The following is a 19,927-nucleotide window of genomic DNA, read 5'->3' on the forward strand; positions in this document are numbered from 1 at the left end:
TCTGTTCAGGCGTTACATTATGTTTGCCTGGACTTTGAGTGGACTCAAGTGACATTTTAGCTGACCTGATCTCCATTACTGTTGCCGAGGATTCTTTACATTTCGATCTGGTATCTTTCATTTTATCACTCTCTCTACCCTGACAGTAGAGCACTTTATATAACATTTTTTTACTTTGGTGCTCAATCCAAAGGGGATGTATTTAGCCCTGCTGTAATCGTGTATGCAACCAGTTTGCCTCCTTTAATGACTGGAATGGAGAAAAATGACGTCTGATCTCTTTTTCAAATTCAGCCCATGTCATGTTCTGCTGGTCATTTAATCCTCTGATGATTCTCGCTTTGGGAGTGTCCATAGTTAAGTGAAAGTAATGTCTATATTGTTCCTTAGGTATATGGAGGTTTTTAAATATATCGTGCACCGCTTCTAAGTGGTCCTCTATAGAGCACTCCCCTCCTTTTTTGAATGGTTTGATCAGAGCCTTGATTGATTTCATTATCTTGATAGGACTACTGGGCGCTATGTTTGGTATTGCACTACTTTGTGATTCAACCCTTGTTCCAGGCGTATGGGATTGGTGGCGGCCCCAAAGGGTGTGTCAAACCCTCCAAAGGCGCTGCAACCAAGCTCGGACATCGGCACAGCCACTGGAGCACTATCTCCCCGTGTAGAGATGGAATTCACCTCAATTCCATTGAATGTGGTGCCCTGTCATTTGTCCTGGGACCTGAAAGTGCATATCTGCTGTTCCAAATCCTTGCACTTTTTAAGGAGTAGATCTGCTTCCTTACGCAAGTAATTGTTTTCATCACCCATCTTATTAATCACATTTTGCATATCGCTCATTTGCATTTGGCATTCATTAAACTCTTTTTCTCGCTTGTCTCTTTCTTGAAAAATTCTAGCTATCTTTTGTTCAGCATTCTAAAGCTCAACTTCTTTCTCGAAATGTTCTTTTTGTAAAATGTGTATTTCCAAAATAACCTCATCGTTATCTTGTCTGATATGACCTACCAATCCTTTCACGTGTTTTAATTCTTGCTCACTATCCTCAAACTGTTTCTTCCTTTGGGACAATTGATTGTCGAGTTCCGCATGACCTTTTGACATACCTCCAGTTCTGCACTGAACGTTTTCTCGTGTTCACTAGCTCCATCTAATTCAACTTTTAGTCTGCTAATCAGCTTAGCATCATTTTCTTGCATTCACAGGGACCAATTTAATATGAACCATGTTTTGGCACATAGCCGTATCAGAAATCTTTCTCTGCATGTTTATCAGCAGCATTTAATAATCTCAGAAGACAGACCTGAATTATGCTCCAGTCTTCAAAAATGTTGTCTAATGGTTCTTTCTGAACTTCCCCATATATACGGTCATGCCACTCTGTGGCGTTATTTGATGACTTGTTCTATGTGCATATATTTTTGCCTCCAGAAATTGCACCAAATTTTGGAATGTAGCCTCCATTTGAGACATTCTGATATTCACTTCCAGTATCACACAGCTCTCATAAAATGAGTTCCCTTTAATGAACGTATGGTAGTGTTAGACACACCTGCCTCGCCCAGTAGATGCTCTACAGTCTATTTTCATGGCCAATGCACCATATCTGTAAGAGGTTTTATCTTATTGCGGTAAATTCGGGATTTGGTAGTATTTTCTTACCATAAAAATATTGGTGGTAATTTGGTGGTAAACTAGCCTTATATTTAGAGTGGGTTTGGTATCACTCTATTTTAGTGACCATACCTTGATATCTTGTATTGGTGATCATTTTAGTGGTATCTTACTTTGCAGTATTTTCAGAATGTTCTTATTCCTGTGGTATAGTGGTGAACATGTTTTTTTATTGTACTATAACCCCATCATAAAACAAACCTTTCCTTTCTATTAGAATGCCTTCTAGTTGCCTGTAGAGAGCCCCAGACTTAGAACACTTCAGAGAACCCAATGAGTTTATTCAAGGCGCCACCTATAGTTTGTGGCTGATATTACTGGTTTATGTACATCCAGTAATCTATGTGCAAGATTAGGCACCCATTCCCGTCAGCATGCAAGGAAGGAATCACTCATTACATTGCATAAACATCTTTTGCCTTGTAGATATTTACTACTGACTTTCTTTTGTTTGATATTTCAACTACAGTGATAAATTGGTAACTGCACTGCTGCACTGGTATAAACATCACCTCTGCGCCTCATATATAAATAATTCACAGATGCATGAATGACACCAAAGTCTCAGTTTTGTTTTTTTTATCTGCACTTTGTGTTACATTACAGTTACAAACCACAAAATCTTACCACATGATATTTACAGCATCACCTGAAAGATATAAAAAGACACAACAGAAACAAGTAGGTATTTTGCAAACATGAATTTAAGTTCTGACGCTTTGAATATAGAGAGACAGAAAAATAAACATACAATTATTTCTAACCTCTCTGCACTGCCAATGGATTCTAGCAACACATGCGCACCATTTTTTTCTTTTTTCCTCACTTGGAACAAATCTTACCAAGGCTAGTGATCTCAAATCCCTGCACGACCTCGCTGTCTTTCGCAGTCCCAGTCTCAGTGCGAAACTCCTCCGTACATGTGTGGGGAGCAGCCAACTGATTAGATTCCATGTCAGCGCTTGACCCACATATAGCCTCACAGAGATAGCACCAGAACCCAGCACAAATTGCTAACTCCCCTCACTTTACTTCTTTAGGAAAAACTCTGATTCAGCCCTCTGTTGACGTGGCTTGTCTATCTACAATTTCTACCAATCAGAGTAAAAAGAATGTGCCCTGTGTCAGCCTACGTTTTCAATACAATGAAGCCTTTATGTCCAGAGTAACTGTTTCATTTTGCTTCCTGCATCTTACATATTTCTGCTCTCCGCAAGCTGAAGAAAACGCTAATGTGCTGTTCCTCATGGAAAAATTAATTTCAAACAGTGCACCCAAATATTGTATTTCATTGTGCACAGAAGACTGCATTATAATATTAGAGAAGTTGAAATAAGTACTTGTGTAATGTTAATCAGTTATGTATTCTAATGCAGTTTCCATACATCCAATATAAATTGTGCACCTGTTTATTTTAACTGGTAGTACACTGTGTGTTTTTTTAATGTGTGCTCTGAATTCCTGCAGTTTCAAACTGGGCTTGGCTGTGTTTCTCTACTGTATATTGTATGCTGGAAAAAATGCTGTATATTGTATGCTGGCAATAAAATCCCATACATGTCCTTTCAGATCAGCCTTGTTCATTGTCAGTTCTGTGTGGTGGCAGTGCCTACTGATGAGTGAGAGTTAATTGAAGCAGGCCGGCTAGAGATCTGGTCACAGAACTAACAAAGGGCAGGAAACCTATCACCTTTTTGATATGCACGTGTCAACTTGAACTCCTCTCCCTCCCACCCCTTAGTATGAAGGGCAGTGAATGTCATGTCTGGGACAACTGTTTACAGTGGTCATTCCCACAGGGGGAGCCCATTCAGTAAGGTTCGAGTATGTGATTTCATGGAGAAGGAAAGTCTGTTCTCGCTATAATTTCAAGGGAGACCTGCACTTTGATCAGGGACCACAGAGAGCTCAATTAACCATAGAGACACTTTGATCCACAACAGAAATGAAGATGGATGGAACTTAGTAGTATATGTTATCACCACTTTATCTTTCCTGTTGCAAAGCACTCTGGTCATGGCTCACGCATAACAGATGATTGTTGGTGGGGTCCAAGGATTGGTTAATGAAGGTAGGTTTAGCCAGCACCAATAACCAGGGCTCATTTGGCTTTAAAAGAGGGCTGAACACCTCTATTAGCAGATGATCCGACATCACTGAAAAGGAGTAAGAAGAAGGACCCTGGCAGAAGGTACAGTCTGGCTTACAGCTTCCACCAGTGAGGAAGGCCAGGATTTCTAAGACGGAAGCAAGATCCCGCCCCTACACATCTCCCAGGAAACAGATGGATATACCGGACTCATAGAGTACCCATCCAACAGCTCCAGAACCAGTACCCAGCCAGCACACTGCATGCCCTTCTAGATTCTGCCAGCAAGCTTCCTAGGTGGTAAGTGCCAGTCTCTGAACAAAGGACAAAAACACTCTCCTCAGCTGTGGGCTGTCCGCTTTACCGGACGACACAAGCCCAGTGAAGAAGCTAGGAGGAGTGTCACAACAAGCATCAACCAGCGTCCATCTTTTAAGGACATATTCGAGGCAGCCAAGCCCTCGAACCGCGACTGGCTGGACCACTGACTGTTGTCACGCTGCAGTCACTAAAGTTGTCTGAGATGCTTCAACCAGATTTGCATATCTGCCAACCAGCACAGAGACAATGATTCTTGACCCAGCACCACCGTGTAGGCCAGCCTGCAGCCATCCGTCTAGCCTTGCTTGCCGAACTGCTTCCCGCCTTATACCCGCAGCTGTCTCCAGTCTTTAACTCTGTCACAGGAGCTGCAATGCATAATGGAACTGACTTGATGCTGTCGAGCATCAAGATCATCTCAAGCACCAGGTACATTGTGGTTCTGTCTCCCTGGTTCTATCTCCCTTGTGACATGTATAGCCCCTTTCTCCCTTGAGCTGAAACGAAATAACCTTAAACATTTAAGACTGATTGCTTTACTGACTACCCTCCTGTCAGTATCCAGTGTGCATTCCCTTCCCTACTTGAAACTGTCTGTCCTCTGTACTTCTTTACAGGGTGGGTAGTATTTTGTAGTGTGCTAGAACAGTCTGTTGTAATAATAATAAAGTAGATATTTGTATACAACCTTGACTGGCAGTCCTTTTTATCATTGGGTAATAATTGTATTTTCGCTGTTTTGGAACTAACCAACAATCCATGACCTTGCAAAGATAAGCCTGCTGTTCGGTCAACAATACCAAAATTGGACAAGGACGTTTATCATTTACTTGTGTTTCCAATCTTTTGGGATACCTTCTGGTGTACTAGAGGTGTGGGGCTGGCTGGTGGTTTAGAAACGGATATTCATCCCTGGACTACTGGTGCCCCGGAAGTTCTTTCCTGACCAGCCTGATCATTTGAACAATATGCATGTCTGATGGAATCTTTTTCCACAGCAATGTTGGTAACTGAAGAAAGACTGTTTCCTGGGGTTCTCTTACTCAGATTGTATTTTACACAAGTTGACACTGCCCAGAAATACAGGCTATTTTAAAGATGATCGAGGCTGGTTTGTTCAGCTGATGTTGTTTCAGGAGAGTAGGATTTTTTGATGTTGCCTACTGCTCTATCTCAGGCGTTTTGAACAGGTTTCAATGTCATGAACGTTCACGCACGGACCCCTGAGAGGAGTGTGTTCCTTGCATCCACATGTGACAATACTTGCGATTGGGCGATGGTCTCATGGACTTCCTTTTTAACCATTGTAAGACAACAGCAAGATCATAGTACCAACCCACTACAAGGGCACCCATAGTGAGAGAAATGGGGCATGTTTTTACTTACATGCAACAGTTGATTGACACAAGGATGTGAGGCTCATAGGCACTGGTATGTTTTAATGGTGAAACCTATCGTTTTGGGACTCATTTTGGTGTAAACATCTGGAGGTTCATATACAATAGCCATTATTGGATGAGTGTTTGTCTAGCTGAATTGACAAGGAGCACCAACTCAGTTTTTGTAGATTTAAGTTTGGGGTTTGCGTTGGAATTCCAAAACTGGCTGAGTGAATGTCGCGGTTCCAGCTGGGCCATCCCTTTAACGCAGTTCACCTTATGCTGCGGCTGTATTTCATCTGTGTCTTGATGTACACAGATATGAGGTTCATTGAAGGGAGCTCCTAGTAGATTCAGGTACAATTCAAAGATGATTGCTTACAGAATGGAGCCTTGGAAAGCTTCACATGTGAGCTGGCAGTGGACTGATCTGAAGTTCCCCATCTGGACCAGTTTGTGACTTTTGAGTAGATGGGAACTAAGTCACGTGGACAGACAATCTATCAACCACATCTCTGGGTTAAATAGTGTAAAAAGAGTTGAGTGGTCCAAAGTTTTCATTTTCAATGCTGCAGATAGCTTACCCCGCACTAGGAAACATTATTCCCCTCTGCCCATGAAATGCAATGCCTTGTTGATAAACTGCATTGTTGCCATTTCGGTGCAGTGGCTCTGAACCTAGATTGGTATTTGTGTAGTAGCCGGCGCTGTTCTATTGGCTTGTGTAGTTGTAAGGTTACAGTCTCTGCAATGGATTTTCCCGGGATAGGAATAATGTTGATTGAACAGTAGTTTGTGAGACTGTTGTGATCCAGATTCTCTTTTTTAAGACGCAGGCATATTGTCTTTTTTTTGGAGATTATGGTAGCTCCCTTAGAGAGGAAAACATGAACAATATGGTGGATGATATGCTACGTTACTGCGATTCACTCTGCACTCTGTCATGTCCTCCAGGCATTCTTATAAATCTGAAAGTTAGGTGAGTGGATACGCAAGATCTCATGATTTTCGATTGATCTCATAATGGGACAGGTGAGTGGCACTGAGGGATGTAAGGATGGTGAAACGTTCATCAGATGAGAACTTTGACCATTCATGTACATTCCAAGATGGGATCACCGAAAGGGCAGGGAAAGAGCTGGGGCAGTGTCTATATGTGTCCTGACTGCGGAGATGTTATCAGTAAAAAAGTTGTTAATGGTGTCACCTTTTTCCACTGATTGCAGAATTCAGGTTTTGGGGTGTTGCATTGTCCTATGGTCCGAAAGTAGGCACTGTCTTTGTTTGCTGCTGCTGTTATTGTTGATGTATAATACACCCTTTTGCAGAGGGTTGTGTGCAATTCATTAAACTCAATAAGATTGATGTGTGATTATTTCTTACTCTAAATCATTTCTGCTCAGTGGATGGTGGGTTTACTGTCTATGAGTTCCAGGAAGTGCCGGGGTCCAGGTGGTTGTGAAATGCCCAATGGCTCATTATCGTCTGCAAGAGTAGTCAGGCAATTATTAAATAAAGCAAAGAGAGAGTTGACATCTGTTGTTATTCAGGCTCCAGATATCTTTGAGGAAGTCCTTAAAGGCGCAGCAACTAACTAAGGGGGATGGCCATAGATTCTAGTTGCCAGGAAACAAGCAGGTAAGATACACAGTGATGACTGCCTGCGCCATCCAATCCAGCAAGATAGGTACCTGCCAATTCATGTCTGGGGATGAGAACAGGGCCAGGTTGATCATGGGTGTGCTTGTGGTGTGTTGGGACTATGCTGTGCTATTTTAGATCATTGGTAGCAAGGTAGTTCATGAGGGCATCATTCTTCGTTTTCGATCTTACAATACAATGTAGTAGTATTGACACAAAGAAAAATATTGTCCATGTTTTGACTGTGGCGGATGATATCAGATCCACCAGTGGTAGAGGGAGAGACATGGGGGCAGCGGGTATAAACTTGCATTGCCAATATAGGGAAGACTGTAAAAAAATTAACAAAAAAAACTAAAGGTAAAAATGCTGCTATTAGTCAAAGAACAGGATTGGTTTATATTTTCCAGAAAATCATCTAGCAGGGATTATGTAGGTATGGTTACCCAGTATTGATTTAGCACTCTACCTGAAAGAAGTCCCTAACAACTACATCCGGTGGGAGTACATCAAAATTTAATTTAACCTGATAGACACAGTGGAAATTATCGTTCCCAGACTGGCTCTGACCAGAGAAGTGTAGATAATGCACATCTGAGGAGCTTGAATGAGCTAAACACTTGTTGTCCCACTATAGAGCCCTAACAGATTTGAGAAGAAGATGCCATTTAGCCACAGGGCTGGGAGTAGCGCCACTTTCTTGAGGGTCATTTGATCTGTAAGTTGTATCTCAAGGGAAATCACTTTCCTCTTATATACCACTTGATCGGCTTATGGTTGACCAATATAAACATACTGCAAGATCTGGGATGTGTACATATTGTTACCTAGAGTGGTGATTATTGTTAGATGAAATAAAACAGAAAGGTCAAGGGTTGCCAGGTTTGATATCCTGGAGGGAAGGTTTTTCTTCCTGGTTGAAATGTTATGTATATTTTCAATTGATATTAATGTTCTTATCTCGTATTAAGGGCTTTGGGGGCTGCAGGGGTGCTGACCCAGAAACAAAAAGGGCTGCGTGGGCTGCAGGGGACACCCCTGCAGCTGACCCGAAATAAAAAAAGAGGAAAGGACCCTACAGTGCTGGTTTGTGATCACGCAAGTGAAAGGGAACCAGCATTGCAGGGACCAGCGAGTCAGAGGCAAGGTAAGTAGCGGGGTGGGGGTGTGGCGGGGTACTTTGGGAGTGTGGCCAGGGGTTTGGACAAGTCACAAATGTTCAGGGGAGAAAAGAGCAAAGGTTGTTTCGAAAAAATAATCTTCATTCTTTTCTCCCTCAAAACATTTGTCACTCAGTCTTTCAACCCCAAACCATCCCAAAGCATGTTCCAGTGCCTTAAGAAAGAGAGAGATGATAGATAGAGATGATAATATCTTGTGCTTCGAAGGAAACAACACATGAGAAGGTCCAGGGGCAAGAGTGCCATGGTTTACAGCACTTACTGTAAGTTGCAGGGCCATGTCATCTTTTGAATGACTGCAAGGTCATTGCATACTTTGTCCACTCACTCTATTTGCTGTAGGTTGAACCAGGAATATGTGATAAAGATGGCATGAAGGTTACCAGAGGTGGCTAGTTCCTTACAGGACAAGGCCGCAGTGTTGAGCAATGCAGGTGCACACAAGATGCTGCCCGATTTCATGCAGCATGCTTGACTACGTCCATGCTTACGTGCCTATAAGAACCAATGTATGGACCCTCTGTGGCAAAGCCCTCGCAGGACAAGGCTGCAGTGTTGAGCGACACAGGTGCGCATCAGATGGTGTCTCATTTTATGCAGCACACTTCACTACGTCCACGCTTCTGTGGCAATAAGAACTGAGGTACGTACCGTCTGCGACAAAGCCCTCACAGGACACGGCCGCCGTGTTGAGTGATGCAGGTGTTTGGTGGCAAAGGGGTAGCGGCATAGACAGTGAGTGTGGATGACCTCACCGTCCTTTCTGCAGCTGCAAGGTAAGAAGGTTTGGGGAGTGTTAGCTTGTTACACTCCACGCAACCCCCCCCCTCACCAGTTGTCCTTACCGCTCCTTGCACACATGTTGTTTCCCCCGTGACCGGTCCTCTTGCCCCCCAGATTACTTGCGCTCCATCGCCCCGTAGGCAGTATGCACTCCCTCGCCTCTCAGGCTGAGTGCGCTCCCTTTCATCTTAGGCTGTGTGCACTCCATTGCAACCTAGGCTTTGTGCACTCCATTGCAATTTAGGCTGCATGCACCTACTCTCAAATTAGGCTACTTGGCCAATTGCACCCATCCTTCTCCTCGGTTCTACACTCCCCTTGCATCTTAGATTCCTCCCTCTCTTGATCTTGTATACTGTTCTTGACGTTTGTATCTTACATTGCATTGCCTACATTCCTGTTTGTGTTCATTCTTTACTTCTAGGTTCCTTTTGTGATTGACTTTGTGCATCCTCCTTTGCTCTGATTTTGTGTTGCTCCCCTTTGCTCTTATATTTGTAGTTCCCCACGGTTCCTGGTGCCACACTATACTGCCTGCTTCTTCCAATCTAGGTTCCGTGCTGTGCTCTGTGCTTTGCTACCCCAGCACTTATGGTCTATATCTGCAACCCTACAGTTCCTTCTCTCTGGACGCCTGAGCTACCGGCTAGCTGCAATTATTAAGTTACCTGCACTTCTCCCCAACCCCTTCTGCACTTCTCCCCTTCCTCTACCCTGCACTTGCGTGATCTGAATGACACAAGGCCTAGTAAGATAGTTTTTTTCGTCCTTCCTCTGTTTCCCCCTTCTTGTCACGCCTAGAAACACTTGTGTACACGTCCATTATAAATGCCACATCATATCATATGATGTTGGCTAAGTGTAGGACTGCCAAATGTGTGTTTGGAAGTCACAGTTTTCAGGTTTGTGGGCAGCAGTTAGTAATTTGTGGTGATCGTGAACATTTATATGAGAATGTGTGAAGTTGCCTGTGGCTACTAATGAGCTTGTGGTTGGTCAACTTTGAGATTGATATTCCCACATGATAATGTTGTGCTTTTCAGCTGTGGAGCAGGGTTGCTCTGCCAGACAGGCCCAAACCAGTGTCACACTCTCTGGTTCACATCTTATCTGTGGATGTCCAGGTCTAAATGGATTCTGCTAAGAGGGGACCATGTTCACATGGTTTGCAGGCTCTACGGTATCATGGATTAGCTGACTCCATCATCAGTAGTCAGCGGCCACTAATGTAGCTGAGGGGTCAGGCAGGCGTAAACTGCGAGGGCGATGTCATACTTGTGGTCATGGTGGGGAGATAGGCGAATGGGGAGAGAGTGATGGAAAATCCAAGGGGAGCTGGGCCGTATGACTCTCCTATTCTGCTTATGTGGTTGCTCCAGGGATGTAATGCTTAGAGTTCTCTGGTATCAGGAGCCAGCAGCATACATGTGGGGAATGGCAGGTGTGGGCTGTGAAGAGGAGGTAAGGGTTTTGGTCATACTAAGGACCTTGAGAGAAGGAGAAAAGAGTCTGGGGAAAATGTAAGGGAAGATTTTGCCTTAAGCCTATGCCACCGGGAAACGTAGTCTGTGTGCTGAGGTCGGAGAGGGCGTAGAGAGCTCTGCCATCGATAATAAGTGTAGTCAGAGGTTTCTATTTGGTTGGTGCTATTCCTATCCCTGCTGTGCACTCATCAAGAACAGTTATGGTGTTGAGGATGGGAGGCACAACTTTGCTTTGTATTTCTACCGCTCATTCCTTGGGAGAAGTCTCAATGACTGCCAATCCACTCACGACCTCTAGGGTTAGTGCGGAAACTTCCAGTGTATGTTCACTAGTGTAAGTGCAGATAGTTGGCTGCGTTCATCTCTTGCCCAACCTCCCGCGTGTTGCTTGGGTACAATGTTACTCTTTGTATGAAATACCAAACACCAATGGTTCTGGACTTATCTCATGATAAGATGAGTTGTAAAAACAGTAATTACCTTCCCCTGGATCTCAATGTCACTGGTCCTAGTAAAATCGTTGTTTTTGTTCTCTCCTCTGTTCCTCTCCCTTTGCCTCTGAAGCACCTGTGTATGAGCACGATATAAATACAATATCATATCATATCAGATCTGACTGTATAGCCCTTTTGGTGTCTACAGGCCCCCACTTTCCTATGCTCATCAGTAATCTAAAGGGTTGCTGTGAAATATCCTGTACATCAACTCTTACTTACTCCTCGATGCATTGTTTCCCCCCCACTTTGCTAACTGCTCCATTACCCTCTTGTCTGTACTGTGGCCGTGGCAGCGTCAGGATTTCCTTTCATGTTTCTCTGCTACATTATGTACGTGTTCTGCCTGGATTGCTTCAGCAAGTCTCCTGCCCTATGCCTGTGACTGGCTTCTACGTGTTTGAGTATGCCTGAGGCCCATCATGTAATCCTTCTAAATACACACTTAAAAACTCATCCCAAGAACAATTCTGACAGGCATAGATAATGGTCAGTAATATTTTAAAATACAATTATTTACCATTCTCCTAATTGTATCCTAATTGTTTGCAGTGTTTCTAGCCGCAACAGTTTCCAATGTATTCCTTTTTTGATTTTGCCATTGTGTAGCACTGTAAGAGCTGCCAATAATCTGAAAGTATAGGCTTTGTAAGTGAAAATACGAGGGAGTGATCGAATGTGCGGTTATGGACACCACACGTGGGTTATGTTTGGTTTTAACTCCTACCAAAATTAAAATGCACCGGGAGGTCTCTTTGAAATAGCTCTGTGCTTTAAAGGCAATGTCAAAGCAGACTCACAAGCATAACAACAGTACAGAGGACATGGGCCTCATTACGAGTTCGGCGGTATGCTGCTGGTAAATCCTCTGAAATACCACCAAACATAATAACTGTTACCACCACTTGGTCCTGTGGAGTCACCACGGGATACAAGTGGTATGGTAGGCGCAAAAAATGATCCGGAAAAATCAATCCAAGAAACAGCTTTAACACATACAAATAACAGCCCGGAGGGTCAGTCTGCTCCATAGAACTGAACACTGAAAATGCTCTCAACCCGCCCACATTGAGTTACAGTTTTTAAATACAAAAACCACACCATTTGAATACATTACAAGTATCAAGTGCATGTTAATCCCAACTTCCCTATTGGCTCTCACCTATACAGAAATCTAAAGAAAATATACTGTAGTGGAGCAGCCGAATGCCTATGCAGGAAGTCCTGCCCCCTCCCACCTGCGTGTTGGAGGCCTGAGATTGTGCCATGCTTGACACCAGCAGTTGTGATCATTCTAGAGCAAATCATCAAGAAAATGTATCCATTAAGAAATTCCTATCAGTTCTACTCTCGAAGAGATGACGATCTAATGGAGGTAGTCCCTGAAGGAATATGAAAAAGAGCAAGAAAAGGAGTTTATGATGTCACAAGAAGCGAAAGCGATGCACCGAGAAGACTGGTTTAAGAAGATGCATGACCCTTTGACGAAATAAAGAATCAAGTAAACTTTCATATGCAAAGAAAAGAGGGCACGTGTCAAGAGAACTGCAGAAAATACAAGCCGTGTAATAACTGAACAGATTCTTTAATGCAAGTAGACTAAGTGATCATAGAAGCTAGCTTTACGTAGTGAATAGACGGCAGGCGGAGCCAGCATTATATAGAAGCTGGACAACAGTGTCATAATTTTTGTAAACTCAGACCCATGGAAAAAGAAAGTTGTGGGCTGTGTCGCAGTAAGAATGAGCTGATATCGTAAAAAGTAATGGCAAAGCTATCTGGCTGGTGTCAAGGCTGAAGCAGCCATGACTTGTTATCTATTCTTGAAAGGGGTAAAGGTGAGATGCTGACACATCCCTTGTTAGGGTGCAAATAAAGGATACCATGAGTGGCAAGTTTTATTCTTTTATGACATTTATTTAAGTGGAGCAAAATGGTCCAAATTGTGGTCTGTTGTCACATGAGCCTGGGATGGAAATAGAGTTTGGTGATGAGTTCTAGAACAATGAAAGTGTTTGCTCGTACTCCCTTATGTTCCCAGAAACAAGAATACACTGCAAGGCCAAGTTCAAAGACAATCTTCATGGCAAAAGGCATGGGTGATGAGAGATGTTGGGCTAATTGGGTGGGGAGGTAAAGTCGAGTCCACCTCCTGGCATCTGGGTACGAGCGTACAAGCTGCTAAAGTGAACTGAATGTTCCAGACATGGCACGAGCATGGCAACAAATTATAGAGGGCCATATAATGAAGGGCCTTATAGTTTGAGAGCCAATGATATGCCGTGTACTTAATAAAGTTGAATATAACTTGCACTAGAGGTAGTTACAAGATGTCCACCTGACAGTAAAGACCCCTTCACTACCCAAACCCTTTTAGAATGTATACTTAGATGTTCCCCTTGAGCGCATCACAATCCCTCACAGGTTTCTTGTATTTGCCACATAGTATGATGTTACATATGATGAATTTAGCAAACGTCCCTTGATGTCCTTTGTAAATTCCTGTTTTAGACTATTGATATTAACACAGACTACTTTGCCATCTTCCTGAGTTGGTTTGATTATTTGGTGTCAGAGTTATTCTGCATCCCATCCATTGCACGTGTGTTACCAAAAGGGCTATAAAAGCTCAAAACATTAATACGCCCCATTGATTAGTACATTACCCTTGACCATCCTAAGTGCAGCCCCCTACGAATGACCTAATTCTATGGGCAGCAGAAAATACTCCATCCTGATGGGCAAAAATGATGCATGTAACAGTTAGTAAAATGACCTACCCTCATTGGTTACTGCAAATTGATGTAACTTTTGATGTGCAGTCCCACTAAAATGACCCAGTCATGTAGTGAGTGTGAACAGTGAAGTCAGCAAATTAGACACAATAATATCCACTTTGAGGGGTGAGAAATGAGAGACAAACACAAAGTTGTAGTGTTTGCCATATTTATTTATTGAAATAAAATGGAGGTGAGATGAACGGCTATTTAAAAATAATAAATGTTTTAATTAAAATGATTTAGTTTGATAACAAATTTTACATTATACATCATAATAAATGTCATTGCCTATTCACTTTTTACTGTAATCAAAAAAAGAAAGAAGAAAAAAATAATCCAGGTTGATGAAGTCTCTTAAAAATTACTTAATCGATTTGTATTCCTATAGCTTTGTTTTCTTCATCTTTCTAATTTGTATGTCAATATCCTTCTTCTTATCTTCACTTTCGCCACCGGCAATCAAGATTGTGTCCCAAAATTGCAATACTCTGTAGGTGAGCGCATTATTATTGCCTAACACTATCTGTGCCCAGCTTTCCTCTCATTCTAGTTGTCTAGCTTCTTGCTGGAGCATGGATGCAAATAGCTGTCTTTTCTCTTTTACCACCGGGCATTCCATGATAAGATGGCAAAGCAATTCACTCTGTGCAGGCTGTTTACAGAATCTGCCGAAGGCTTCTTCCAATGACATTTGCTTCGTTTTACTGAGGTATTCTCGAGTGGGTAGAACATTCAATCTTAATCTCATAAACTTGTCCCTCATCCGGTGGTCTGGGAACAGTATCAAATAGTGTGGCAAATGGTTCAATGCTCTCACTTTGATATTTGATTTAATGTGCATCTGATATAATGCATTTTTTGCTGTAGTACTGATCCAGTCGTTGCATTGGAATTTGGTATTTACGTTTGATGACCGGTTCATTAGCATTTCTTGCGTTGCTTCAGCATTCTGCCATAATTGTATGCGTGTTTCTTTCCAAATCTTTATTGCAGCATCATTTGATGTAGTCAGCTTCTCACGAAGAATATCTATTGGGGGGATGTTGTCATCTACAAGCGTTTTTCTGTATAAATCCAGATGTTTCCAGTTAACCACTGATTCCAGCGATTGTAGGGCTAGGTCGAATCGGATTCATGGCATTGAATAGGACACCGGTAGTGACAATTCCTCCAAAAAATGCCTTCTATTAGAATCCAAGTTTGTTTCAGGAGATTAAGCATGGTCTCACTCCATATGTCAAAATGGCTGGCACCTTTTGACGATAGAATGTAATCACCGGTTTTAGAGAGTACTTACCATATTTTTTATGGATTGCAAGTCCTTGTCGAGCTTATGAGAGAGACTTAGTTTTTAAATATTCAGACCATCCTAATTTAATTTCAGATCGATTCAGCCAGACGCCTACATATTTAACAGTTTTTACAAGCTCAATTTTTTTCACTTTGATGAAAATTGGCAGGGTTTTGTTCTTAGGATTTGGGCATTATGTCAATGCCATGGCTTGTGTTTTTTTTTTATATTGATCGTTACCTTATTCAGCTCAGTGTATTGTTCTAGGTTGGTCAGTCGCTTTTGAAGTCTTACTTGAGTCCTGTCAAGGAGGACAATGTCATCTGCAAACATCATGTATGGGATTTCGGTGTCATTCAGTTTCGGGGGCTTGGCAGTTATCATCGCTTGGCTCTCTCCCAAATCCAATGTGTACAGATGAAATAACAAAGCAGCCAAAGGCCAGACCTGCTTTAGGCCATTCCATGTTGGAATTATCAATGACAAGACACCTTCTGTTGATAGCCTTACCCGGATCGAAGTTTGAGAGTACAGAGCTTTTATTGGTGCTAGTATTTCATTGGGGCATTTCCAGAGTGACAGTTTTTTTCCATAGGTTCTGTCGATTAACTGTATCAAATACCAATTGTAAAAAGACAAAAAATGCATATAGAGGCATTTTTTTCTTATTGGCTTCCTGTTTTAAGAGATTGAGGAGCATTGAGGAGCATTAGATTAACATTTGTGCCCACATTCTTGGTAAATCCAGTTTGTCTTGGATCAAACTGCCACGTATTTTTGGGCCATTCGGTTAGTCTTTTCAGCAAAATTACCACAAACACTTTTCCCAATGGGACCAGGAAGACTATTGGACGGTAGTTGGAAAGTGATATCCTATTTCCTTGTTTATAGATTTGGATTAGAGGTGGGGTTTTCCAAGTTTTTGTAGGCATTTCTCAACCCATGTTTCTGGATTTTTTTTTTGATGATCGCATTACTAAGGCCGTAAGGGCCTGGTGCTCTTGAGACCTTGCTGTCTGTCTTCCTTTTTTTGCTGATTTATTTTCCTGTCTTTTTACGATTTTAGACTCTGTGGTTTTCAATCTCCTTAATCTAGGGTCAAATATGGCAAAACTCTCAGCAGTTGGCAAAGTATGGTCTGCTAGATTTTCTACATTCTTGTTCAGTATGTCTGCTTTTCCTTTTCCCAGGACATCTTTCCTTTGGGTGGATGGTTCAGCGGGATGATTTATTAGTCTCTGTACGCAGTATTATCAGCAGCAGTTGTGCTCTCGGCTGTTATAGAGGGCACTAATTCAATTCCATCTGCCACCAGCATTTGCATAATTGTGCTATTTTGCCGTTTACTAGCTCACCCTAGTAGGGTTTGCCTTTTATCAAGGCTGTTCATACAGGCTTCAGTATTCGGCATTATACCAACTTTGCCGTGGTGAATTTTATTTGGTACCTGATCATTCGACTTCTCTGCTGTTTGAAAGTTTTGTAATCCTTGTCTCAATATCTTTTCATGATATTATAGATTTTCTTTATGGGTAGATATCACCATATCTGTTAGCGATGATGTCATAAGAGGTTTGTCTGCTCGGTCATTTCTCGGGACATCAAAGAGACGAGCTTGCCATTGTAATGAAGTTTCTGCCTCAATGTTCAGTCTTTGTTGGACTTTCATTGCAAATGATTCCAGGAAGATTTGCTTTGTGTGTTTGAGTGCTAACAGTGTGGCTTGGTCTTTTAGAGTGTTGTTAATTTTTTCATACAATTTCAGGAAAGGCAATATGGCATGGGTTGAAGCTGTCAATAGCACATTTTGCAAATCGAGCATCATCGTTGGAATTGCTGGGTGGATTTTGTGTTGATCTCTGTCACATTGGCAGTGTTCGGGGGACAACGCGCTTGCCTCCTTGTCCCTTCTCAAATGTTGCTGTTCAGGAATATTTGTTGGCTCTCTGTCTGGCTACCGATTAGGTTGGATTCTCTCTTGATTAAACTGAGGTTTAACTGTCCAATTCTTGGATATCTTTTGTTGTGGCATAGCTTTGGATTCATGCATCGGCGTTGAAGTCATCTCTATTTGTCGCAATTTGTCAGGGATTGTTGTTGGATAATTGAATAATGCGTGTCTTTTTTCATGATTATGTATCAACAATTCGATTTCTGTTATATCCAATGTGAGTCTAGCCATCCGGCGACTTGCGCCGCTGGGTTTTTCATTTGAGTTATTGGTAAATATCATCTTGTGGTTGAATTTCTGTACCATAGTCATTTGGCTTGCGCTGTTTTTTTGTGTTGAGACATTTGTGGGGTCATATAGTTCTCCTTCTGCTTTTGTTTTGTTTCGACTGTCAACAGTTGTTTGATCTTCTTTGTTGGACTTTGGCAAAGGTTGCCTTCTCAAATAGAGATTTCATTGGGCATTATTGTATCGAAGGTCCGACTTTGTCTGGGAGATTAGCGTCTTCTAGCCCATTGTTTCTAGGGGTATCGGTTTCTCTTTACTTTTGTCCTTGATATGTTATGATATGGCATTTATAATGCACCTATAGACAAGTGTTTCAAGGCACAACATAAATATAATTTCTTGTTCCAGTTGGTTCTGCATGCCATCACTGGCAGTAGACGTTAAAATTAATTCCTGTCTTTGCTCATCTATCACAGCTTTTCGGGCTGATTCTTCTATAGGTCCACATTCCCCTGCGCTCAGTGTAACAGTTAATGGACTTGGCTTTATACTCCTAGATAGTATTATGGAGTCTATAGCAGTATGATCTCGCTGCATGGGTTTAGAGGTTGATTGCTTATGTCTCAGAGAAACTTCTCTCTCCTTTACGTCATTTGCTAACTGCGCTTGGCCTTGTACAGCATCTTCAATTGAGACCATAATGGCATGGCATGTGGCACCACACGTCTCCACTTACCTTTCTGGAGGTATGTTGTTGGTGCTTTGTTTTCGTTGTTGTTTTGTACACTTTGCATGTTGAGTGGATAGGAATGGAGAGTGACTTCGAATCAATCACTGCTGCTGATTCCAAGGAGGTCACTTTCTTGGCACATAGCCCTATCAGCAAGACCATTGTGCTGAGTTATCAGTGTAGGAGATGTAGAGTTTGGAGTAGCCACCTTGCGTCTCCTGAAGACTCCTAAAGACTCAGCACAGACTCTGACACTCATCAAAAATGCTTTGTCCCAGTGATGTTGTTTACTCCAATCCAGGCTCTATCTCTTTCTTCAGGGCCCTTTTCTAGGGCCACCAAGGTAGACAGTAAATTCCAAAATCCAGCTTCTCCCCAAATCCTGAGCTCCAGATCAAGCAGCAGGTTTAATGTGAGGGTAAGGGATTGCTGACTTATCCTCACTCTCACAACTGCACTGAGTTTCATGGGCCGATACTCCCCAAGTCCCGGAAGTGAGTGAAGAGATGACAAGTGCACTCATGCTGGGGGTTACAAAACTAAATAATTACCACGTGGTCATCACACGGGACGAGTAGCTCAAGCAGCCTTCTCCGCGCTGCAGGCTTACCGCAGTGGGAGCTACGATGTCAGCAAGGACCAAAGGAAAGCAGAGACAGCACAGGCAACTTTCCCTGGACTGCAAACTTTTCCCCATGGGCACGTCAGGCTTCACGTAACTAACAGGTAGAATAATGTCAGAGGCCAGCAGGTTTACCTTCATACTTGTGGCTAGCACCGCATAGTCAGCTGCACGGAAGGACCGCCAGTAAGAGGTCCTCAGGAAGCTGGTATTCCACCGCAGCAACGATAGACCAAGGAGAGTCAGAGTCCGGCAGCGAACAGGGAGGGCACGCACAGCTCTCCCAGCACTGCAGACTTTACCCTGCAATCACAGCGAGACTCGTGTGACAAAATGAGGGGCAAAGAAGCCAAGGCAAAGGCAGCCGTTGGCATTCTGACTCGTTAAAACTCCCAAACACGCCAGTCACGCTACGCTCACGCCGGGGGTGAAGGTTTTAAGTTAAATGACTCCTCCTCTCAGCAGCAGTGGATAGCAACCACTGTAGAAGGACTGCAGCAAGACCAAAATGTCATTATGGAATGTGGAACACTCGCAAACACCCCGGATGAAAGCCTATCTGTCATTAACCTAGTGAGAATGTTCCTATCTCACAAACTAAAACTGAAGAAAAATGACCTTATGTCCAAATGTATCTGATGCTCACACTAACATATACAACCAAAGTGCATAAAGTAAATGTATCTGCTTTGAGTCCAACCAATGTGCATAGTTCAAATTTATAATTCCCCAAAGCAATCCTTGCATCCAGGGTTTGATTCCCTTCCTTTGGAATAATTCAGGAAGCCTTTTGAAGGAGGTTTGTTTCAACAGTGTTCTATTCAGTTCAATGAAAAATGTATTTTCATCAACACATCTTTCAAATTAGCAAAGTAAATGGCTCTTCCCCAAAAAACTTGTTCAAACCAAAGAAACTGTTTCTTACACTAAGTATTCTTCCTAAGATAAAAGTGATTTTTTAGAAGGCTTTAACAACCATTCTTTCAGTGGAGTACTTTTGTCAGGACAGCACATCAGTATAGTTTCAGCATAGTTTTGTCTTGTTATGCAATAGTTTGTCAGATTGATAAAGTAAATAATTTCTTTCAACAACACATTTTACCACAACCTTGTTTCCTTCTTTTTAAATCAATTATCACTTTTCTGGTTTACTCGCCAGCCAAGATTAACTTTTTCTTCACACAAGTTGTTCCTTTCCTGGTTTACTCGCTTGCCAGGAAGGATTGTAAATGTATACAACTGTAACTGCTTTTTGCGACTGGGTGCAATGTTT

This window comes from Ambystoma mexicanum, chromosome 9, assembly GCF_040938575.1.
Source record: "Ambystoma mexicanum isolate Mex_15411 chromosome 9, UKY_AmexF1_1, whole genome shotgun sequence".
NCBI lineage: Eukaryota > Metazoa > Chordata > Amphibia > Caudata > Ambystomatidae > Ambystoma > Ambystoma mexicanum.